General features: G+C 33.4%; 1 protein-coding gene and 1 non-coding gene across 2 annotated transcripts in view; one reads left to right on the plus strand and one right to left on the minus strand.

Annotated features, from left to right (window-relative positions):
* LOC130448378 (pyrimidodiazepine synthase-like) overlaps positions 1 to 26,783 on the plus strand; it is a 445,274-nt gene that overhangs the window by 352,399 nt on the left and 66,092 nt on the right. The gene's annotated exons all lie outside the window — the stretch shown is intronic.
* On the minus strand, positions 1,868 to 1,938 carry Trnag-gcc (transfer RNA glycine (anticodon GCC)). Its single transcript has one exon. It is a non-coding gene; the product is annotated as a tRNA-Gly (tRNA).

The raw sequence follows: 26,783 nt of genomic DNA on the forward strand, positions 1-26,783 counted from the left end.
GATAGAAACTTCACACTTCTCCAATAGTATATGAAACTTGATCGCTCTTTTGAGCTTTGCTGGGCGTGCTCCCATCTTTTTACCCTTTCAGTTTATTTCGGCTTATTCATAACCTCAAGTCATCCCAAATCCATCCCAATTCTTCTTCGTTATCTGTTAATAGTCGTAATTCGAAATCTATAATTCTGTATTTAGTTCATCATTCTTGCTATTTTTCCATTCCTCTACTTCACTTTAGGCTTACCCTGTTTATATTTTTCTGCATTTTCATTCATTATTTTGTGTTTTATTTTATTTTCAACAGCATTCTGTGTTCTGCAAGGCTGAAATTTATGAATTTTACTCTAAATTGATTAACCACCCACCGTACTCTCCAGATCTTGCCCCTAATTATTTTTTCCTGTTTCTTTACTATAGTTTCACTTGCAGGACAGATTTTCATCAGACTAGGATGTTATAGCATACGTGAACGCCTATTTTGAAGATAAAGACGACAACTAACAATGGGAATGGTTCAAAAAGTTTGTGCATCATTATTAAAAGTTTATAGATTCCAAAATATAAATATGATTATTAAAGAAATTGTTTTGTTTCTTTATTAGGACGATAACTTTTTGAATAATTCTCGTATTATAGCATCAATTGACACTATGTGAATCACGAAGTATACATACAAGGATTACGAATTATACTTTTCTTATCTGCCAATAGCTGTGCAAGTATAATTTGGACCGGCTAACTTGCCTTGTCAAAATAAATATTATATTAGGCACGAAGTAAAAAATTTCATGAGTGCGTGTAATGCTTATAACTCGTGTAACGTACTATACTTTTTCTACGCCCATTCATAGCATGCTACTAAAGAAAACGTGTCCTATTTTTAAAGAAATTGCATAATGTGCTGCCTACTTTTAGGGGCATGACTCTTTCTTTTTTAATTGACTAAATTTGTGTAAATAGACCAAATAAAGTCTTACGTAAATAACAAATCTGATTGTAATTTAATTAAACCAAGAAGTTTTCTTCTCAAAACGCACGTTTATGTTATGAGATCTCATTACGTGCATGTTATTGTCAAATGTCATTTACAAGGAATGTTGACAGTGCGATTTTTGACGTTTCCAGACATGGGCGTAGAATAAATAAATTAAATTTATTACAAAATATTACTTTTTATTTTTAAAATTATTTGGAAAATAGTAACGTGTTGTGCCGTTTATGGTTGCCTTGAAAAAATAATTGATTAATACATTCGAGTGGTTTTTAAATAATATTTGAAAAATTCGAGGGTGAGTATATGACATGAAAATAATGCTGTGACATCAGTGACACCAATAAACACAACGAAATAATCGAGAGAATAAACTTCCATTGTGATGGTATTAGGCAGAATTAGGCAGACTCCGGAAGTGCCATGCACTTCTACAAACTGCACTATTTGCAAATTTATTTTCCTTTATGGTTTTTGTTTTGAAAGTTCGTTTTCCAGAAAAAAAAAGAATGGGGTACAAAAAGGACTCAGTTCACGTCTGGCACCCTATTTAAACCAAACGCCTTTACATTTTACTCGTCTATTTACGTTTTATAATTTAATATTCAGTTGTAGCTAGTTAACGAGGTGTAATTATGATTTTTTTCCAAGCTCCAAGTAGGACTGCAATTAACTGCTTCTGTTTAAATAATGGCTTATAATGCCGTCCAATTACATATTTTTAATAGTAATAAATTTACGAAATGACGTATCTACGCCTATGGTACCTCAAACAAAGTTGTTGAAAAGGGTTTTTATATAAGTTTTTAGAATCTGCAATTGATATTGGGTGAACTATAGGAGAAAGAGGAAACAAAAAAATATCAAAAAATATTTTGCATCGGCCGGGAATCGAACCCGGGCCGCCCGCGTGGCAGGCGAGCATTCTACCACTGAACCACCGATGCTACATTAACTGTCGATGTATAATTTTAATTGAGGAATAAGTAAGTATATTCAATTGAATTAATTATTTTAGGTCGAACCCTCTTGATTACCTTGATCAACCAAACGTTCTTGATAATGATCTGTAGGGTTCCATTCGTTATGATAAATATAATTAGACTAGTGACCCAGTTTACCTTTTTGGTACTGTAATTTACTAAGAACTTGATCATTTAGTTCGCTTAAGTACAAAAGAAAAAATCCATGTCCTTAAATCGGGTAGGTCAGATAATATTCTTGAGCCATCGAAACCGACGAGACGAAACTAGTATACCGGTATATTTAAATTATTGAGATTCATATAGTATTCCCAATATGCCAATAATTCGACACGTATTCCACGTATTATCACTGTGTTTACTTGTTTTATACATATATATTCATACTAGTACTCATATTAATATTCATAGTATATACTGGACATATGAAATATTATTTCAGGTATATGCATATAACTTTTTGATACAATATTCTTTATTAGTAGATCCCCACATGAAATATTCTGAGTACACACTCTTCAAAACCTCTTCTTCCATCATGCAAGAACTGCTGACGCAGAGAGTTCAGCACTTATTGGTATCATAGAGTGTTTATGTACTACTTCAATTGGGACCCATCCTATTGAATCTCCCAACTTTGGGTCTAGGTCATGAGGATATAGGCTCAACGAATTACAAGCTGAAGCAACTAACCATACGAAAACCTGATGGATACTGACCAAATAACGCCTAAAACCAACGGCGTCCGACACACTTCATTTGGGAAGACATGATTTATTACTGATCATTGGGTTCATTATTGGCAACCGATTTACTTTCACCCAAACCCAGAAATTTTTGTTAGTATATCACATGGTTTAACTGCTGTGCGTCCAGTTTCGAATTTTACATATATTCACAAATATTCTTTATTAGTAGATCCCCACATGAAATATTCTGAATGCACACCGAAATTTGAGTAGAAGCTAAAGTAGAATCGGTGAAAGTCTTCCATCACGTGACGATTTATTACACATATATTTTTTACGTATCTTCTTCTATCAATGCTAAAAAGAAACATTGACATTATTGACGTAACGTAAATAACTGACCGTACTAAAAGTTGTATTATGAACGAATATTGAACCTTTTATTTCAAGCGCTGTTGCCGCTTTAACAAAAAACGCCCTAACACACTCTTCAAAACCTCTTTTTTCATCATGCAAGAACTGCTACCGCATAAGGTTCAGGGCTTATTGGTATCATAGAGTGTTTATGTACTACTTCAATTGGGACCCATCCCATTGAATTTCCCAACTTTGGGTCTAACTCATGAGGATATAGGCTCAACGAATTATAAGCTGAACCAACTAACCATACGAAAACCTGATGGATACTGACCAAATAACGCCTAAAACCAAACGGCGTCCGAGACATTTAGGAAGACATAATTTTTTACCGATTTACTTCGAAGCATTTCACCCAAACCCAGAAATTCTTCTTAATAGATCACTTGGTTGAACTACTGTGCGTCCAGTTTCGAATTTTGGCCCTGATACAAACAGATACACACCAAAATATAAAAAGGGAACTGCGCAAAGATTTTTCATTGGATACTAGACTCGGTGGAGTGTGATTATGAACAAGTAACTTATACACTTCAGTGGACTTTAACACTCTAGACGCTGACCATTTGTGATAAACTGAACCTTTTATTTGAAACGCTGTTACCGCTTCTACTGAAAATATTCATCATATTCTAACACACTCTGCAATGGTTAAACCTCTTCTTTCATCATGCAAGAACTGCTGACGCAGAGAGTTCAGCGCTTATTGGTATCATAGAGTGTTTATGTACTACTTCAATTGGGACCCATCCTATTGAATCTCCCAACTTTGGGTCTAACTCATGAGGATATAGGCTCAACGAATTACAAGCTGAACCAACTAACCATACGAAAACCTGATGGATACTGACCAAATAACGCCTAAAACCAAACGGCGTCCGAGACATTTAGGAAAACATAATTTTTTACCGATTTACTTCGAAGCATTTCACCCAAACCCAGAAATTCTTCTTAATAGATCACTTGGTTGAACTACTGTGCGTCCAGTTTCGAATTTTGGCCCTGATACAAACAGATACACACCAAAATATAAAAAGGGAACTGCGCAAAGATTTTTCATTGGATACTAGACTCGGTGGAGTGTGATTATGAACAAGTAACTTATACACTTCAGTGGACTTTAACACTCTAGACGCTGACCATTTGTGATAAACTGAACCTTTTATTTGAAACGCTGTTACCGCTTCTACTGAAAATATTCATCATATTCTAACACACTCTGCAATGGTTAAACCTCTTCTTTCATCATGCAAGAACTGCTGACGCAGAGAGTTCAGCGCTTATTGGTATCATAGAGTGTTTATGTACTACTTCAATTGGGACCCATCCTATTGAATCTCCCAACTTTGGGTCTAACTCATGAGGATATAGGCTCAACGAATTACAAGCTGAACCAACTAACCATACGAAAACCTGATGGATACTGACCAAATAACGCCTAAAACCAAACGGCGTCCGAGACATTTAGGAAGACATAATTTTTTACCGATTTACTTCGAAGCATTTCACCCAAACCCAGAAATTCTTCTTAATAGATCACATGGTTGAACTACTGTGCGTCCAGTTTCGAATTTTGGCCCTGATACAAACAGATACACACCAAAATATAAAAAGGGAACTGCGCAAAGATTTTTCATTGGATACTAGACTCGGTGGAGTGTGATTATGAACAAGTAACTTATACACTTCAGTGGACTTTAACACTCTAGACGCTGACCATTTGTGATAAACTGAACCTTTTATTTGAAACGCTGTTACCGCTTCTACTGAAAATATTCATCATATTCTAACACACTCTGCAATGGTTAAACCTCTTCTTTCATCATGCAAGAACTGCTGACGCAGAGAGTTCAGCGCTTATTGGTATCATAGAGTGTTTATGTACTACTTCAATTGGGACCCATCCTATTGAATCTCCCAACTTTGGGTCTAACTCATGAGGATATAGGCTCAACGAATTACAAGCTGAACCAACTAACCATACGAAAACCTGATGGATACTGACCAAATAACGCCTAAAACCAAACGGCGTCCGAGACATTTAGGAAAACATAATTTTTTACCGATTTACTTCGAAGCATTTCACCCAAACCCAGAAATTCTTCTTAATAGATCACTTGGTTGAACTACTGTGCGTCCAGTTTCGAATTTTGGCCCTGATACAAACAGATACACACCAAAATATAAAAAGGGAACTGCGCAAAGATTTTTCATTGGATACTAGACTCGGTGGAGTGTGATTATGAACAAGTAACTTATACACTTCAGTGGACTATAACACTCTAGACGCTGACCATTTGTGATAAACTGAACCTTTTATTTGAAACGCTGTTACCGCTTCTACTGAAAATATTCATCATATTCTAACACACTCTGCAATGGTTAAACCTCTTCTTTCATCATGCAAGAACTGCTGACGCAGAGAGTTCAGCGCTTATTGGTATCATAGAGTGTTTACGTACTACTTCAATTGGGACCCATCCTATTGAATCTCCCAACTTTGGGTCTAACTCATGAGGATATAGGCTCAACGAATTACAAGCTGAACCAACTAACCATACGAAAACCTGATGGATACTGACCAAATAACGCCTAAAACCAAACGGCGTCCGAGACATTTAGGAAGACATAATTTTTTACCGATTTACTTCGAAGCATTTCACCCAAACCCAGAAATTCTTCTTAATAGATCACATGGTTGAACTACTGTGCGTCCAGTTTCGAATTTTGGCCCTGATACAAACAGATACACACCAAAATATAAAAAGGGAACTGCGCAAAGATTTTTCATTGGATACTAGACTCGGTGGAGTGTGATTATGAACAAGTAACTTATACACTTCAGTGGACTATAACACTCTAGACGCTGACCATTTGTGATAAACTGAACCTTTTATTTGAAACGCTGTTACCGCTTCTACTGAAAATATTCATCATATTCTAACACACTCTGCAATGGTTAAACCTCTTCTTTCATCATGCAAGAACTGCTGACGCAGAGAGTTCAGCGCTTATTGGTATCATAGAGTGTTTACGTACTGTCTCAATTGGGACCCATCCCATTGAATTTCCCAACTTTGGGTCTAACTCATGAGGATATAGGCTCAACGAATTACAAGCTGAACCAACTAACCATACGAAAACCTGATGGATACTGACCAAATAACGCCTAAAACCCAGAAATTTTTCTTAGAAGTTCACATGGTTGAACTGCTGTGCGTCCAGTTTAAATTTGTTTTTACAATGTATTTTTCCAATACATTGTTTGTAATTATATTATTGCAATTTAAATAATTTTTCCGTAGACCTTACGTTGACATGTATTAATGAATTTCTTGATTTGAGACGATTTATAATATAAGTTGTTCCATTTCATTACTGTCGATATCGAAATGTAATGAATATACATTGTGAATGATGATTTAAGAGGCCACGTTGCGGCCATGGCGAAAAAGTTGTAAAGTTCAAGTTTATTTGTTTGTTGTCACCTTGTCGAATTCAAATAAATGTTGCAGTAACGGTTATTCATCGCATTATTCAACAAAATTTACCGAAATTCAATTGTTTGGTTTTTTTTTTTCGTCGTTTTAGATGGAGACGTGACACTCAGAACATGTCTCAATTCACTGTATATAATTAATCGTCAAAATAAAAATTAGCGATTATTCTGTTTGTTGGAAATATTATTCGTGATTCATTCGATTCTGTTCAGAAATTCAACAATGTTCTGGTCCAAAAAAGGACATGGAGTGCTAAGCAAAATTTCTTGCCGTGGACTTCGACAGACCTACTGCTGTGTCTATTTTCATATGAAAAATAATAAATATTTTCAATGTAGCTCTGTACACATTTAAAACGTAAATTTTCCTAGACCAGATTTGAACCCAGGAAGCGCAGTTGGACGGCACGGAGAAACTACACTGAACCATCAGTGTCTTGGAAAGTGCGTGTCTGATCTGACATTCGTACTATCCAAAATATGAGACAGATCACTTTTTCTCCGTAGTTTTTCTTTTATTAGTGTTGATTGTTAAGATATTGAAAAAATTAAAAGGATGGAGTGTCGTTCTCAAATTGGAAATTTCGTGTTAATTAGAAGAGAAGGGTTTGACTAAAGTTTTGGGCACTTGTGACAAAAGAAACAAGGAATTCGTTGAAAATAACGCTAAAGCAAAAACAATAATCATCCTGTATGTGATAGACAAACATATAGAAATGTGCAAAAGCAATTGATGATATACCAGAAATGACTATGGATTATGGATTTTATAAAATCTCATCTCTTAGACGTAGAGCTAAAATGGAAGAACAAAAATAAGGAGAAGTGGAATGTGTAAGAAAGCAGAAACTGTATCAGAGAGAGGACAAGTAAGACGTGGAAATTTTACGTCAAGTAGTAACGCATAGGCCAGCAACTCTAAGCTTACCAAGAAGAAATGTTTGTAGCCTTCAACAAAGATGACACTATGTGTTTAAATATGCCTGCAGAAATTGTTTTTGTGGTAAATTCTGGTGCTTTCCATAACTTCATACAGAACACATCACGTACAGTAACATGAATTTACCTAAAAGTAATAAAATATGTGACACATGTTGCTTTTCAAACAAATTATGAGAACACAATCTACAAATATCAAAGAACAGTGCTGGAAGTCTTCTTTGGTGAGGACCTTTAGGAGCTCTGCCGTTTTTTGCTTTACCGCTTCCAAAGCACATCTTTTTCTAATCTTTCTTACCTTCCAAGGAAATCTGAGCAGACCCGTTAGCGCAAGAGCTTTTGGTCAGGAGTCAGTTTTTTGGCACCAGTTTCGCGCAGACTTTTGTCATGTGTAATTCCTCGTGTAATTTTTTCTAACCGTTTCTTTATCAGCGTTTACAGCTTCGGCAATCATCCGGATGCTCATTCGATGAAGTGCACACACAATTTGATTGATTTTGGTCATTGCTTCAGGAGATGAACCAGTCACAGGGCGACCTGGGCGCTGGTCATCTTCAGTGCTCTCTCGGCCCTCACTAAAGCCCTTACACCGCGCAAAAACACGCGCACGAAATAAAGAATTGTCTTCATAGGCCTCTTGCACACATTTATAGCAGTCAGTCGGAGTTTTCTTCAACTTTACGAGAAATTTGAGATTGATACGTTGATCCAAGAGAAAAAAACACGTTCGTTTCAAACCTCTACTGCACAAATACTAGAATAGTGTCAGAAACGTGTTTTGGAACGTGCATAGATAAGATATCTAGATACCCAACGCACTACCCAAATTTATTTGTTGGTTGATACATATGAAGAATCAGAAAATCTTATAAGAGAAATAAAAATTGAACAAGAAGGTATAAAAACTGAATATACACTCCCAAATAGTTCACAGATGGATGTTGAAACTGGACAGGACAATATTTGACAAAGTTCGAACAATATATAACGCTCTTATGGCAGCAACATACTTGATAAACATGTCCCTCCAAAAGAAGGAAGAAATCATGAAGAATACCACTATTACCATGAAGAGCGAAGTAAAAATGAAAAAAATAATATGGAATGTAAAGAAGAAAAGCAAAATGGAAACCTGCAAAAAGAAGATAATAATCATACAAGAGAACACAAAATGTATCAAAGTATCTGATTGATTATGAGCTCTCATTATTTGATAAGTGAAAAAGATACTAAAAATTATAAAGAAGCGATGAACAATCGTTGGAAGGAAGCATCAAAACAGAAATAGAAGCTTTGAAGTAAATGGACTTATGGACTGAGGCAGATTTGAATGCGATTGAAACAAAATGGGTGTTTAAAACTAAAGAGAAAGAGTATAAAAAGGCGTGGCTTGTAGTAAAAGGTTTTTAATTGAAGGAAGAAATTTCTTCAGACCTGTTTACAAAGGCATTGTCATGTGAAAAACTTTGTCAAAAGAAAATTAATATGAATATCATTCAAATTAGATCGTACAGTAAGTTAATGGTATTGAATGATTCTATTTCATTACTAATCTTCAATGCTTTCAATCGAGAGGGGTTGTTATGAAACTTTATCTTAATCTGATATTTGTACTGTCAAAAATAGGTTTCAGATCACTTTTCCTCCGTTGTTTTTGGTAAAACAAAGTCAAACTAGCGACTTTCCTTTAATGGTCTAAGCAGTCAAAGTTTCTGGACATCTAAGGATCGCCTGTAAGTCGAATTGCAGGTAAAGATGGAGTTTGCCACAACCAGAACCATAATTTGGCGATTTATAACCACATACCAGGTACTCTGGAATAGTTTGCTTACTTTCTTTTGTGAATGTGAATAAAAATGGATATAGACAACGAAAATGACTTTCCTCTAACACCACCAGAAATTAAAGCAGTTGATGAAGTTGCCTCTTCAAATTCATTGCCGAAATCCTCAAGAAAAGTAAATAATAAGACCTATGAAACTTATTTGAACTGTCTAATAGAATTATTAATAACTATTAAGAGATATCATACGATTATCGTAACTTTTATAAACCAATTTACTACCTAACTTGAGCATGATTCAGAAAAAACTGCAGAATCTTCAATCTCCACTTTTTTACCATCTTTGGACTTATGCAAAAAATTCTGGAGTGAGTAGATGACGTGAAAATGATACAGTGATAAAAGAAATTTTCTCATACGACCCCTCGTTTCTTAATTTATGTATGTCCATTTGGTGTGATTGACGGAATAAATAATTCTACACTACTACCTGAAACCATTAATTTTATCGATTACTTTAGTCCTTATTTCGCAACTTTAAATGTCTATGAATCAGAAACGAGGGGTCGTATGAGAAAATGTTTTCTATGTCACAACATTATTTCCACGTCGTCTACTCACTCCCAAATTTTTTGCAACAAATACCGAAACACCTTGTAGATAATTGTTTTGATTCATAAAAGGTTTAGGGCTAGAGTAAAGGTACAATATCAATTGCAGATTATAAAAACTCTTATAAAAACCGTTGCCGACAATTTTGATTAATCTACCATAGGCATAGATACCTCATTTTATAAATTCATCATTTTTATAAATACTATAATAATATAATAATAACTATAATAATCTGGCAGGAATATTTCGAAGAAGTTGTGTACATACGCCTTCCGATAGCTTCGGCCAATAGAAATGCCTTTATGTTAACGATTCGATGTTTTCATTTCTTAATTTGGTATGACTGCCGTGCATATTTATGAAGTATTGATTGCTCCTCGTATAACTGCCGTCTGCAATTGATATTGGAAGAACTATATGAGCTTATCCCTAGTATTTCATGATATATACTAAGCGGTAACATCAAAAAAATGTCATCAGAAATAAAAACATATTATTTCGAAAATATGACGCGGAAATATATTTCATTGATTACAGTGAACTATACAATACGCCTTTTCCTTGTTCATCCACTAAAATTGATTTAATTTGCGTCTGTTACTTCCAAGAACAAAACGTGTTATTATGTTCAATTAAGAAAACACTACATCAAATTACTCATTAAGTAGCTAAGCAATTTCTTTTATTCAAAACATAATTAAAATTTTTACAACTGATGTACAATTCTCTATGTTTCGAGATTTAATATCTATAAAAAATAGACAGTTATCATCATGTCAATTACGTGAAAAAGTTTTAAAATGTGTCCATAAAATCATTATAATCTCCTATATGGATGGTATCTTCACAAAACAAAAATTGAATCATGAACATTTTAAAATTGCGATTTTAATTGTAGGTATTCCATTCAGCTTAAAGCACAAATAAAATACCCAGAAACTAGGACGAAAATCAATTCATACCACTACATAAAAAAGAATTTTGATTGAATTACATATTACATTCATCGATTTGAAATCTGCATTCAACTGAGTAAATAGAAAAATAGTTAACAATTAGGTTAGGTTAGGTTAGGTTAGGTTAGGTTAGGTTAGGTTAGGTTAGGACTAAATGACAAGACAAGACAAGATGACAGTTAAAATGTTTGAGGAAAAGTTCAAATGGATTTGGATGGAGCATGGAATAGAGATAGGTGTTAGTCGCAGTCCTCTAGTCCTTAGTCCTTAGAAGAGAAGAACTGGGGATCATAGCTGGCTACAGCCGGTAAAAATAGAAGGTTTAGATACATTTAAAATAAATAGAAGAAAAAGTAGACTCGTGAATAAAAACAATCGAAGAGCCGAGGATGGAAATGAACATCGATAAATGCAAAAGGATGGTAGTAAATAAAAAAAGAACATGGGGAAAATTTAATAACGAAAAGACAAAAATGGATAGAGTGACCACATTTGAATACCTGGGAGTCAATCACTTTAACAGAAGACGGAAAAATGAAGATATATATGAAAACAGAGTAAGAAGAGCTTATTTATATGCTCAATAAGAAAAGTGACACAAGCAAAAAGAAATGAGTAAAGAAGAAAAAGAAGTCCCAGAACTAGAACTTGACTACAACAACAAAAAGTGCAAAAAATGATTCTAAAGATGAAAAAGAAAATTATAGTTAACGAGTTAGCTGTATCAAGATTAAAATGTCATTCATAGTCTCTTCGCTAATGGTAAAAATAGGGTATTACCTCCAAATTCTTTTTGAACAGCATTGATTTGTATGAAAATTTGGAATCAAACTTGTTCCACCATCTTCATCAATAAATATCTATGCACGATGTGTGCTTCCTGATCCTGAGGGCTAGGTTAGGTTAGGTTAATTAGAAATGACCATTATGAGCTGAATACTGCTCTAATGCATTAGATAAAATGGAAATTAAATGGAAAGGAATATCCTCCAGCCAACCCAACTGTACAAATACATTATTTATCACAATATAAATTCCATATTGTAATAAGTTCATGTATAATATTGGAATTTGGTTTTCTTCCATCAAAGGTAGACAAACGATTGCCCTCATGCCTTTTATGCAACAAAGCTTTGAGCAATGACTCTATGAAACCATCAAAGCTGGAAGATCATCTAAGAAGGTGTCATCCTGATAAAATAGGTAAAATATTTCCAAACATTGAAAGAAAAATTTGAAAGGAGACCCACAGTGCACAGTAAGTTTGCTTATATCAAAATCTGGAAAACCGCATGCCATTGGCGAACAGTTAATTTTACCTGCTGTTGAAGAGGTGCTGTTCTGCCAAATCTTCATTGGACTTACTCAAAATAATTCCTTTGGGAAGCAGCACTGTACAAAGACGTATTGATGGAATGAGTTCTGATGTTGAAAGTTTCTTGTATGATTATCTACAAACAACTACAAATCAATTAAAATTCAATTGAAAATCTGTTGAAACTCAGCCATTACGTAAGTTTCCATAGATAGGTCTAATTGATAGTAATGTATCTGCAGAGTTCCATCCTGAAAAGTGATCTATGAAACAAAAAAGTATGGGAACCAATGCTTTAAAATCCTCTCTCCAATTTTTGCAAACTGACTCAATTTTCCGTGAGCTGCTTTAACCAAAACTTTTCTCTTCTTCTTTGGTGTTTTTTTTTGCTTTCTTGCCTGATCCTACCTTTCTTTCATTCGATATACCTGTTTCAACACGTCGACGGATATCGTAAATTGTTTGTTTGGCTATTTCCATTCTTACAAATTGATTAACAGTAAGTGATTTCTTCTTCTTTTAGATCTTCCATCTTTAAATATATCTACGCATTATGAAGTTTTTGGCTGCTAGTATAAAACACCGTTATGAAAAACCATTATCAAAACTTATAAAAAATTATACCTCCAGGCCTATTTCGAAAATATCCGTTGTTTATACGTTTGCAAGTCCCATTCAATCAATTGGTTAATTTATTAGTTTTCAAAATAAACAATGTAGTAGCCAATCCAATTAAAAAAATGTTTGAAACCGTGAATTATAACAGTGATTCGTTAAAAGTTACCAAATAGTATTAAGATATTATTTCATTATTCTTGGAAATATAATCAGAAAGAAGTAATGTTTTTAACACTTTTTTTTATATGTTTACTTTTCGATTAACTATAAAATCGACGCGTGGTGTTCCTGGCAAAATTATTAGCTTGTAGTACAAACAAACAACATAAAAAAATCCGAATATTGACCGGAAAATAATACGAAAGCGTTAAATAATAGAATTTAGTTACAATAATTCCAATCGAATGGGAAATCCACAAGGTTATTTCCATTTAATATGAAAATTATATGCATCATAGTGTGTTAATGAATATTGTTATTACATCACTTAATTTGTCTGACTGACACACAGATGGCGCTGTCATTGTCAAATTTATATGACTTTTAGGAGGTACCAACTTACAAAACATTATGTATAACATTTCATGATATTTCGATGAGTCAGAAAAATATGGCTGCCATTTAAGTGAAGCTACTTTTGTTTGTTCAAAACAAACATGGATTTAGAACAATTTAGTATGTTAATTTATTAGCACAAGCTCAGCAATGGCTTCAAAAGTGTTATCCAGACTCTGCTCCATCCAAAAAAAATTTTTTATTGGTTTAGTGAATTTAAGCATGGTAATACAGACACCAATGATGGCGAACGTTTTGCTCGTCCAATTGAGGTGCTTATTCTAGAAAACATCAAAAAATATCGCATTAGATATTTTTCGCAAATATCGATATATATTTGAACATTAGACCATGGGACTAACTTTACTGCGGAATCAAAACGATCATCATCTGAGTAGACTGCAGCAGGTGAATCACTTCCCCAACATCCGAAGGCTTGACAATTTGCTGGGAATGTTATGGCCTCAGTATTTTGGGATGCGCATGGAATATTGTTCATCGACTATCTTCAAAAGGAAGAGACAATCAATAACGAATACAACATAGAGTTCTTGGATATCCTGAATGCAAGAATCAAGTAAAAACGGCCAGAAAAACGGCAGTTTCACCTAGATAATGCATTGATTCATAAGACGATGGTTAAATTGAACGAATTACTCTTCGAAGCTTCCTCATCAACCATAAAGTCCAGATCTGGCGCCCAGTGACTACTAACTATTCGTTGATCTCAAAAAAATTCTCGCCAGTAAGAAATTCAGCTAAAAAGAAGAAGCAATTGCTGAAACTGGAGCCTATTTTGAGGCAAAAGACAAATCCTTCTACAAACATGGCATCGAGAAGATAGAAAAGCGTTGGAATGATTGTATTGCTCATGGAAGAGATTACATTGATCAATAAAATCGATTTTTGGCAAAAAAAATGTTTTTCTTGGTTAGTCACACGACTTATTAAGTGATAGTTATTTGGAAACTACTTTAAAAGATTGAATCCGTGTGTTTTCTATCTTTATCACATTTTTTATCACTTTTTTCGTTTGTTTGTTGGTAATTCTCGCGACAGAATTTGGAGTTCAATAAACTTAATCTCGTTAAATCATTTTCGAACTTGAAATACTGAAAATAACAGTTGAAACAGGTGTTTATATATTTGGTAACATACTCATCTGAGAATCTCTGAATTTCTAGTATAACATTAAGTTTAGGAAACAGAAAAAAGTGGTTGGGTGACAGTCGATGGATACAGTCTCATGACCAAAAAAACAGTCGCTTGTACTTTTCTGGCCGTTGAGGCTGGAATTACCCGAAGCGCCTTCTGCAATTCACCGTATTTTTGTTTTATGATTGTAGTGGTAAATCCAGGTTCCATCAACAGGTATAAATCGAGTTTAAACCGCGACAATTAGGCCTGTGTTTCCCAATCTTTTTTGTGCCATACCCAACCCAAGCTCGTCTAAAATTATTAAGGCTCCCCTATGTAACATAATTTTTAATATTAAAAAATCGAATTGTTCAGTTAAGAAATTTGAATGGTCGGTTTCAGGAAGAAATTATTAACGAAACATACTAAATAAACGTCAAGATATAAGGATTTAAATCTTCACTTTTTTATGCTTCATGTTTGTCTATTTTGAGACGCAACGTAAAAAAGAAGAGTAGAAGGCTAAACCTAAACCAATACGTGGTGGCGCTCCGAAAGGGGGGACGGCCGGAGCCAGACCCCTCGAGCCAAAAAATATAATAATGTTCTATAAAAAGAACAAATAATTTATATCTTGCAAGATATAATTAGAATCTGAGTGTAATCTCAAGTGCTTCCGAGTCTCTGCGAGCTTTTTTTCTGGGCATTTTCTTCAATCATTGAAGATCATTGGTTCAGATATAAACAACTGCGTCCGGGGATCTACTCGAAGCCTACCGCCTCCCACAGGCAGTTTAACTTGATGTATAATTGTCCATACACGAAACAGGGAAACTCCAAGTTCATTCCGCAAACTTCCAGCGACTTGCCTTGCGATTTATTTATGGTCATGGTAAAGGCCAGACGTACCGGAAATTTTGAACGTTTAAATCGAATGGTAAATCCGATGGAATCATCGATATACGCGGGATCAAGACATCCTCTCCTTGGTATTTGTATTGTATGATGACAACTGATCCTACTCTTAACTGCAAATTGTGAGGTGGTAATCCATCACAAAGGATCATCGATGAGAAGAAAGTTATCGCGCACGTAGTGATAATCTTCATTCCCAAAGATAGAAGGATGCACTCTTTGTCTGAGGTATCCATCGACATAGAGGATGGTTCGACATATTAATGTTATGGTTGCGTTCAGAAATTCAATTTGTGACAAAACGTCAAACAAAATTGTTTTTTTTTTATATTTAATTCCGAGCATTTTCATATTCATTTACCTCTTAAACATTCTCAGGACTTCCACAAATCTGTCTAGCCGCCCTCGAGCTATTCATTTATATATATATATATATATATATATATATATATATATATATATATATATATATATATATATATATATATAATTGTGAGTAGAGGTTTTATTATTCTTAAACATATTTCTTAAGTTGTAGTTGACCGTAATTTCAGTCCCAAACGATGTATACATATGTATTCGAAAACTCGGAAAATATATTAAAGTTAGTCCACTTTGGTGTTTCATTTCCACGTTCCCAATAAGAAATCGCTCTTATGTATACATATAGTATATACATAAGTTAACTTATCACCACCCAATAGTGATAAGTTAACTTACGACGTTTTATACGACATATATCATTACTAACCTAGGGTGTTAAGTTGATTTAAAATCCGTCGTCACGGGCAATCGGTATTTTTTTGTTGGTTGTTAGTTTTGACCATGAAAATAGTGTCAAAATGCGTTGTTCACAACTTAAGGAGGAGATAAATTTTATTTTTATGTTTGTTGAGTCAACAATTTCATTGAAACTACAATTAGACGTCACTAATACGTCAAACTATAAAATAAAACAAACTATTCAATTTCGACATTTACATACTCGTATAGACCAGGGTAGAAGCCTTTCAAAATGATTGAAGGGAAAAAAAAATAATAGTAGGATGAAACGCATTGGAAAATGAGAAAAATATGATAAAACCGAGAGAAAAAAGTCGAGAAGTGGAAGAGGTTGAGTTTTTAAGGGTAAAAAACCATTTATCTCGATTTCTGGCAAAATTACAAGTTCTATGAAAAAAAGTTGGGTAATTGTACACTTTCACGGTCACTTGGTTTTTTGGCTGTAGAAAATCGAAAAATAGATAAATTTTATAATTTTGGTCTCAAAATGTTCCATTTTACGGCGGATTTATAAAAAAAATACGAAAATTAAAAAAAATAAATATTTTTCACAGTTTCATGACTTTAAATGCAAAAAAATGACTTTCTACATATAATCCTTCGTAACCGTTTCTGACGTCGTGGAATCAAGTTCGTATATTTTTTTTCTCAATTTACATAAAAAAATGAATATTTTGAAAAAAAAAAGTTTTTCTACTATTTAAGGTTTAAAACTATTAAAAACCGCAAATTCAGCCACTACCCCCGTGTTTTTCATAAATTCGTCGTAAAATGGAACATTTTGAGACCAAAATTATAAAATTTATCTATTTTTCGATTTTTAATGGTCCAAAAACTATTAACATTGAAGAATATAAAACGAAACTATTCACGAAAATTGATTGTTTTTCATCGATTTCATATTAAGCTATAAAAACTGAAAAATTCATTCTTTTTGGATTTTTTTTTAAATTGTTTATTAATTTATGTAGAATACAAAAAAAATATAAGAACTTTATCTGATAATGAGATAATTTTTTGTAAAGGATTATTTTGCAAAACCGTTTTGTTTTACGATTTAAAACAGTAAAACCATGAGAAATTTTCATTCCAGCTATTTCTACTAATTTTTTTTATAAATCCGCCGTAAAATAGAACATTTTGAAACCAAGATCATTAAAATCCATCCATTTTTCGATTTTCTAGAGCCAAAAAACCTGGTGACCGTGAAAGTGTACAATTACCAAAAGTTGAATAGCAAAATTGTAGATAATAAAAAGATCTACAACTTTTGTACTCACACTTTTTTCACATAACCTCAAAACTCATATGAAACATTTAAATAACAAACATTTTTTTTTTCACAAAATTTGGTGAGAACTCACCTTTTTTATGTTCTAAACATGTAATTTATTCGATTTATTTTTTCATCTTATTTTGACTTAAAATCGACAAGTACCCTAACATGGAAACTCATATTTCTCGTGATTTTAAAGTTCAAAATTTTGAAAAAAATAGTAAGAGATTGCACATGATTATTAAATATAATTTTCCGATGCGAGTTTTTTTTGCCATTTCTCACAAAATATACCATGGTGATGGTAATACTTTTCACACCATCCTTAAGAAGAGATTTCGACGAACAAAAAACTGAACGACTTTTAAAAAAAGCTAATATTTTGACGGGAGAATTTTCTATTGAAAATTAGGATACTTTCCGAAATAAAGTCAAAATAAAATTAATATGACAAATGAAATACAAAACAATTAGTTTGAGACATAAAAAGGTTAATAAATAAACTTGATTTTATTGGATTTTCTAAATAAATTTTGAGGTTATGTAAAAAAGTATGAATATAAGAGTAATAGAACTTTTCTTTACCTATAACTTCGTCATTTAACTTTTCTTCTTAATACTTTGTTGTCGGAAAGTGATATAAACCATTTCTTACCCTTGAACACTAACACCCTTCGCCCGTAAATTATTTTTCCTTTCATTTTTATCGTATTTTTTTCCTTTTCCAATGGGTTTCACCCTACTATTATTTTTTTGGTTTCAGAAATTATCGACCCTGGTCTAATAGAAAAAGTGTGTTTCGACGAATAATTATAGATTCAAAAAAAACAATGTATACAAGTTTTGCACTTTATCAAATTGTTGTTTACGAAGGTACACCAATCTAAGAAGAATTAGCAATGGTAATGGTAATTGTTTTAATATTCAAAACGTCGGCGTCGTGGTCTTTCTTAAGCATACCATTCAACTAAATCAACGTATAACGGAAAACTTTAAATGCATTCAAAATGATTTCAACTGTATTATAAGAATTGTCGGTGTTCATATGTGAAAACTCATATGCCTAAACTTGTCGTAACTTCTTAAGACATGTTGAATTTATGAAATTTGCAATTGCTTCACTGTTTTTTTAACATTCTTCTTCTCTTCTTCTTCTTACGTTAGGACTAGGTCCTGTATTTTCATCAAGGGTTTGCCAGGAGTAGTTGGGATGCTGATGACCAGCTTTCATACCACCTTATAGGTGGTCGTCCAGGAGGTCGAGTTGTGTCTGGTTTCTTTTCCTTTGCAATTTTTTTCTAACCGTTCCTTTGTCTTTTTAATAATTTCAATAATCCACGTTTATTTCCTATAATTCAGGTCTTAGTAACTAACAAAGTTAATAACTCAAAATAAAAGGAATCGTCGGTGCTCCAACTGAGCTCATTTGAACTACTTGAATAAATATTTCCCCCAATTTTTCTAAAAATTCTACCACGTAATTGTCCTTCATTTTTGGCGTGCCACCCCTCATCTTAGACTATACCAGTGTCGGTAAACTTATAAGAGAAAGAGCCAAAATATGAACATTACAATTTCAAAAAAGTGAAAGCCAAATTTGTCTCTATATCTCCTTGTTAACTTTGTATGTTGTTTTTAATGGCATGATTGCAAGTCCTCATCAGTAGGACCTTCTCAGTCTTCACTAAATGAAGTTAAATATATTTAGAGCCGAAAAGGGAAAGAACACTGAACGCGAGCTTTTTTAACTAGTCGTAAAAGTCAGGAATGATATTCCAAGCGTTGAAAATGATGTCTTCCTTCTCCAGGTCATTCGAAGCCAACCATTTGTGTTGCGACTCAACTCAACGCAAAGCATTTGTATTTAAAGTAAAGTAATGTAATTCAAAGCTACCGATGTCAATTTCAAAAGGAGGAAATGTCAACTCGGTTCTTGTAGCATTCAGAGAATTTTTGACAAATTGTAAAGTTGCTCGGCTGTTTTCATATTCCTGAAACCTGCTGAGAAATGTTCCCATCATATTCAAAATTATTGTTTTAAAATGATGTTTATCAAAAGAGAATTATTTTCTTGGGGATGCTTCAGCAGGATTGGAAAGTGATACCATGTTTTTTTTCTCAAAATCCTGAGTAGACTGAATAATTTTTTCTCGAATGTTCTAACATCGAAAAAATCACCCAATACTGACGCATATGGGGTAAATTAGGGTGTTTTTTTCTTCTTCTTCCTGCTATGTATAGGCATCATTACCTGGGAGGTTGTCACTCCATCTTTTCCTAGGTCTTCCAATGCTTCTTTGTCCTGCTGGTGATTTGTCCCTTGATATTTTCACAATCCGTTCTTCCGTCATGCGGTCAATGTGCTCATTCCATTTTATCTTTCTATCCAGTACCCAGTCATCGATATTATCTATCCCGCATGTTCGTCTTATGTTTTCACTCCTTTCTCTATCCAGTAGTGTTCTTCCCGCTATTCTTCGAACTATTTTCATTTCTGTAGTCTCCAATATCCGTTTCGTTTTAGAGGTCTCAGGTCGGGTCTCTGCTGCATAGGATAATACAGGTCTGATTGCGGTCTTGTAAATGCGGGCTTTTGCTTCAGTTCGAATGTATTTATTTCGCCAGATTGTGTCATTTAGGTATGCTGCTGCTCTTGAGGCTCTTGTAGCTTGGTTTCTTACTTCCGTCTCCACGTCCCCGTCTCCAGATATTTCGATTCCCAGATATTTAAATTTCATTTCCTGGTGTATTATTTTGTTATCCACCACAAGCTTACATCTGATCGGTGTCTTGGAAGTAACCATTGATTTTGTCTTTGCCGCTGATATTATCATATTGAATTTTTTTGCTGTTTTGTTAAATTGGTACAATAGCCTTTGCAGATCGTCCTCGTTCTCCGCCAACAGTACCGCATCGTCTGCATAGCACAGGATTTTGACTTCTTTATTTCCCATTTTCTATCTTCTTAGTTTGCGTACTTGTTTTATGATTTCATCCATCACTATGTTAAATAGGAGCGGACTGAGAGAGTCCCCTTGTCTAATGCCCCTATTTGCAGGTATCTGTTCAGTTAGGTCATCATTTATTTTTGCTTGGATTTTATTTTTTGAGTATATATTTTCGATTATTTAAATGGCATTAAATGGTATCTGTCTATCATAAAGAAGGTGTATTATGTCTTTTAATTGTATTCGATCGAAGGCCTTCTGCAAGTCAATGAAACACATGAAAGCTGGTCGATTATATTCGATCGATTTTTCCGTTATTTGTCTTATGACAAATGTGTTTTTTTAGGTCAAATATTTCTGACGAAAACATTTGAGCTACTCCCATTCTTTTCTTTATAGAATTACCAATGTAGCCCTCATCAAATGAGAATCTCCAGCTTCCATGTCGTTTTATTATAACCAAATTACCGCTTGCATTCACCAAATGGGCAGCCGGACCAGTATAAAGCTCAGAATCTGAGAATTTTAGATATTAGGCAATTAAACGTGGCATTTTCGAAATATCTGAATATGAATTATTTTATATTTGACGTGTCAACAAAACAACATTTAGAACTTTCAATTGTACATCTAGCTTGTTTATCAAGGTTACCACCTAATATTCAAACAACTTTTTAATTAAAAATATAAAAAGGGGCAAAAAAATAAAATGTAGAGCGACTGAATAGCGTCTTATAAAAATTTTATAATAAATATATATTTCCAATTTTGGAAAATTTTGATTACTTTACTCTGTATACTCATTAGCTTTCGAACAGTTTCAAGTATTCAATTTAGATGATATTTCTTCTAAGACACAATTGACAAATTAACAAAAATGTCCTTATAAATATATAGAACTCACAAAATGACAGCAATATATTCAAAAATAATGTCAAATATTTTTTTTGTTTGTATTTGCTTAATCAATTCTGAGAAATATTGCTGAGAGGAATCAAATATGAATTCGAAAGATCCTATATATTTCTTAATCACATAGTGTTACGAACAAGTACACGACATAGGCCGTGAAGCCGATCCTGCCGGGTTATAAAGGAATCCTAAAATTCGACGAAGTCGCTGCACGTTTGATATACTTTTTATAAACAGCGGCGAGCAACTAATTCTTGAGAATTTCGTTTTGGATATATAAAAGAGTTTTGTTAGCGGAATTAGTTCAGTTTATAATGAATAGTTTGAGTGCAAGTGAACCGTACGACATAGAACCGGTGATCTAATTTCTAGAAAAGTTTTTTTTATTTATTTGTTTTGTTTGTTTATTTTCTAGATTTTTTTAGAAATACTTTTTCGATAAATAAACGAGTTTATAATGAATAGTGAATGGAGCGACATAGAAAACAAACCAGTCAATTTGAATAAATTAAATAAGTTAGTTAAGTATGAGTGAATAATTAATTATTGTATAAGTTACTCAAGTCTTGTGTTGGTGTAGTAAATTTAGTAAAAGACATTGGGTATAAATTCACCCCACCGCTAGAATTAATATAAATAAATAATAAAAACATCACATTGGTTCCAGATGCGGGGTATTATGGACGAATAGTGAAAAAAGCATGGCTCAGAGACTTGGTAGCCTAAAATTGACGGAACTGAAAGCCGAACTGGAAAATCGCGAGCTGGGAACATCTGGTAAGAAGAGCGAATTAGTAGAAAGACTCAAAGTGGTACTAGTAAGAGACAGATTTGATCCAGAAGCCATAGTGTGACGAACAAGTCCACGACATAGACCGTGGAACCGGTTCTGTGTAGTTATAATTTATATAATTTTAAAATTTGGCAAATTCGCGGCGCCTCTCACGTTTTTTATAAACAGTGGCCAGTTAATTATGTTATTTTCTTAGAACTAATTTTCTAGTAAGTTTTTTTTTATTTATTTGTTTTGTTTGCGAGCTGGAAACATCCGGTAAGAAAAGCGAATTAGTAGAAAGACTAAAAGTGGTACTGTTAAGAGACGGATTTAATCCAGAAGCCATAGTGTTACGAACAAGTCCAAGACATAGACCGTGGAACCGGTTCTGTGTAGTTATAATTTATATAATTTTCAAAATTTGGCAAATTCGCAGCGCCTCCGGCGTTTTTTATAAACAGCGGCAAGTTAATTATGTTATTTTCTTAGAACTAATTTTCTAGTAAACTATAAAAGTCTTTTCATTCATATGTTTTGTTCGTTTATTCTTTAGAATTTTTGAGAAATGAGTTTATAATGAATAGTGAATGGATCGACATACAAAAACTAACCGTTCAATTTAAATAAATTATATAAGTTAGTTAAGTATTAGTGAATAATTGATTATTGTTTAAGTTAGTTAAATCTAGCTTAAGTTTTTAAAGATATTGAGTGAGTAAAAAATAGATAGAACTAGTATAAATAAATGAGAAAAACATTACAATAGTAATCAATCGCAATTGATTACAATCGGTAACACATTTCCAATGTATCTGGAAATAACTTATAATTACAATGTTGTGATCATTAACAATACCAGAATTTCCAATTAAAATTGTGTATCAATGTTAAATTATCTACAAACAACATTTATTGTAATTATTGAACATATGAAATAATTGTAACTGATAAAGAAACTACCTCGGAAAATTTAAACTTAATTTTTGTTACTGTAAGGTTGAAATTTGTCTTTCACACACCTTATACTGAAAATGTCAGATTCGTTAGAGATTTTCAATAAAATTCCAGCCATTTTGGACACTTTTTATGTGATTTACAATCGAATAAGTGAGTCTCTGTGAAGAATTTTTCAGAAAATGGAAACAATTTTGTATGTAACTTGACTTACGATTATAGTTCGGGACGCACACACATCAAAACCAATAGCTTAGGTGGGCAAAAGTCATGTCAAAAGTTTGCAATTTCTGAGTTTTTTTTATTATTGGTTGGTACGATGTTCAATACAAATATTTCCCGCCATACCGTGTTTACAAATAAATAGTAAATTACTAAATAATTCTTGTTAACACGAGTGCTTGATAACTGGCAATGTGATTGATTAACTTTATGCAATGGCGATTTATTATATGTTGAGCAATTTGTAAATGTATGTCCCGTTTCAATAACAAAAAACTATATAACTCCAAAGTTGTCCCAAGGATTTGTTTCAACCATTGTGAAATGTTGCCAAGAATTTTTACGATTTTTTGAATTTTAAGATATTAAGAATCATAAAGATGTCGACAGAGATCCTTTGAAATTTAAAATTTCTTGTCATTCACTTTTATTATATTAAAAATATAAAAAAAGGACATCGACAAGCATTTACTTTTAATAAGGCATAAGACAAATCCGACGTTGACAGTAACACAAGTTGCTCAGTTAAGGATGTGCGGTATTTATTTTTTACATAATTAAGATCTGACAAAAACCTTTTCACATACATATGTTGATCCAAAACTACTTAAAAACTGTAACGCCTGGTTAGTTATTGCTGGAAATTCTCCTTTTGGTACCAATTTCCAGAAATCTGCAAAATCTTCTGAAGAATTTTGTACTTTTGAAGACAATTTGTTAGCAAAAAGGTTTTTCAACGTATCGTGATTTTGCAGTCCAACAAGTAGCGAACTGACAGCTAACTTCAGAGAGGTCTTAAAGTTTTAATCGGGATGTACCGTGCGCCGCGCGATTTTTGAATTTGGTGCGTATTCTTAAACCACACTTGCGCGGGCCACTTAAAAGTCCTGAGGGCCTGGGGTCGAGCAGCCTGGCTTTATTGAAGAAAATAGAAAAAAGAACAAGTTTTATCATCCATAATTTGAAGAATTTTCTAATTGGATCAAACTAATTCTAGCAGATTCGCACCAATCAAAGTCGATAGTTAGAGTGTTTTGTATTCTTTTAGCCGTAATCTTGGACCCCTCGATATATTTATAATATAGTTAAAGATACTCTCTATATTAGGATACGTCACTGATTATTTTATTAAAATGTTTATTCATGAGATTATTAAAGTCTGGAAAAGAAGACTGTCATTTATATGTTTCACTTATCAAAGTAATTTAATCTGACGATTTTTTTAAGTTATACCTGCACGGTTTTTGTCCATGCTACAATTCAAATATTAACTATACTGGTTTCAATGCAATTAATTATTTCATAATATAGTTATTTTTACACGTGTTTATATAAACACCTGTAATTTATATGTCTCCTGGACGTGATAAATATCTAAACATGTCTATTTCGCTAATCAAGGATAAATTTAGAAACATAATTGAATACAGTGTATATCATTAAAAAACAATGTCCTTCATTTACGAGAATGGTGCCAGAGTAAGTAGTTGGCTCAACAAACAAAAATCAAAAACTCTGGAAAAAATTATATATTTTTTTAACGTAATCTCTTTTTAGATCCATTTTTTCAATTCTGGGAACAGAAAATAATCCAAGGGGGCTAAATCTGACGAAAAGGATGCAATTCAAACTCTAATTATTTAATTTTGGACTAGCAAAAATGAATGTGTGGGCTCATGCATTGTCTTTATGAAACAACACTTTCTTCTTAGCCAAATGCGACAGTTTTTGCTTGATTTCTTCGCTCAAACCTTGCAATAAGTTCGTTTAATACTAGCCGTTGATAGTTTTTTCTTTTTCAATATATTCAATGAAAATTATCCCGCGCGCAACCCAAATAACTAACCTTGCCTGTAGATGCTTTCTTTGGAGCCGGTTATCCCTTTTTAGTCCCACTTTTTAGTCCATTGTTTTGATTGTTCTTTTGTATGGTTATGAAACAGTGCAAAAATTTCTGTGAAACGTTACCAAACACTCGATTGAAACATCTTCACGACGCTGTTTTTGTTCCATTATGAACTAACGCGGCACCCATCCGATACACAGCTCTCATATGTCAAAATGTTCAGTTAATATGCCAAGCACCGCATTTTTTCAAATCCTATGTCTGCTAGCTCGCACACTTTCAGTCGACGATCATTCAATGGATTTTCTTCAACATTTCTGGCATACGACCTCGTTTAAACTCTGCTACCCAAGATTTTACTGTTTATAACGAAGAAGCAGTCTCCCAGAGTAGAATTCTGTTTAGTTCTTATATTATTTGGGATTTTTTTCCATGTTTACAAATTCAATGAAAACCTTCAATATTAATGGCTGCCAAATGAATACCAAACAACGTGGCGTCTTCAAACTTGAAACAGATGCTGTATAGATTGTGTACTTTTTAATACAGTGGTATTTTTCAAGCAACTACCACCATCTCAGTCAGGCCAGGTACTTCTGGGACCATCCTCGTATCACCTAGGCTGGAACAAATTTCTAACCTAGAAATGAACGAATAATCATCCTGCTGTGACTCCAACTGATTCTGTTCCTTGCTCCAGACATAATTGGATCTGAATTCAATATACAAATTCAATAAAACCTTTTCCAGGTTTTCAAATAAGAGAAAATAGTGCAAGGGAGCTTAAGACCGTCTTCCTATTGTATTTTAGTGGAGTGTTATTTTGGCAGTTGCTTTATTCTTCTGCAATTCACTGTTGTATGCTTAGGATTATTTCTAGAATACTGTTGTCTTTTCTAATCTTGATCTGCCGTCGTTAAAAGTCCATTTTTATCGCTTGAAGGGTGCGTATATTTTTCTTTTAGTTGCCATTCTTCGCTAACGTAGGAAACAATGCTTTAAGACCGAGGAAGTCAACTAGAGGTGACAACGCAGCTTGTAAGTACAGATTAGCGCACTCTAGAATCTACTTGAATATAACTGGGCACTTTTTTCTCAAAAATCGTATTATAATGGTAGTAAGCTGAATATGAGAAGCAATTACTGTGTAAAATTTTGAGACAAATACACGAAGCAGATGCCTAAGTCGTCCAAGACTTAATAAGAAATTACGCCTAGTTGAGGATCACAGGCCCCTTAACTCAGTTAAAGTTATTTCATTTATTAGTGACAAATCTTTTTATTATCCGTTTCCTCGATAATAGTTATCACGATAATATATGGCGCCAAAACTATACAGGGTGTCCCACGACGAGTTAAAACTATCTGTATATGGCAAAATACTCATAGTAAAATCATGAAAATTTCTACATTTGGGTTTTCGGATACGATCTTTTTAACTAAAATATTTTCAAAGATGGCTGACTTCCGGTTCTCTCGGAAGTTGACTGTAACTTTGTTGTTTTAAATAGAACACCCTGTATATTCATAAATTTTTAAATCTACGTAAAATTTTGGTACACTTGTGTCTAAAAACTAATTTTATTATAAAAAATTTGACCGTTGCAGACCCTTTTAAAATATTTTTTTACGAAGATATCCTTAAAGATATGAAA

Source organism: Diorhabda sublineata, chromosome 8 (genome assembly GCF_026230105.1).
Source record: "Diorhabda sublineata isolate icDioSubl1.1 chromosome 8, icDioSubl1.1, whole genome shotgun sequence".
Classification (NCBI taxonomy): domain Eukaryota; kingdom Metazoa; phylum Arthropoda; class Insecta; order Coleoptera; family Chrysomelidae; genus Diorhabda; species Diorhabda sublineata.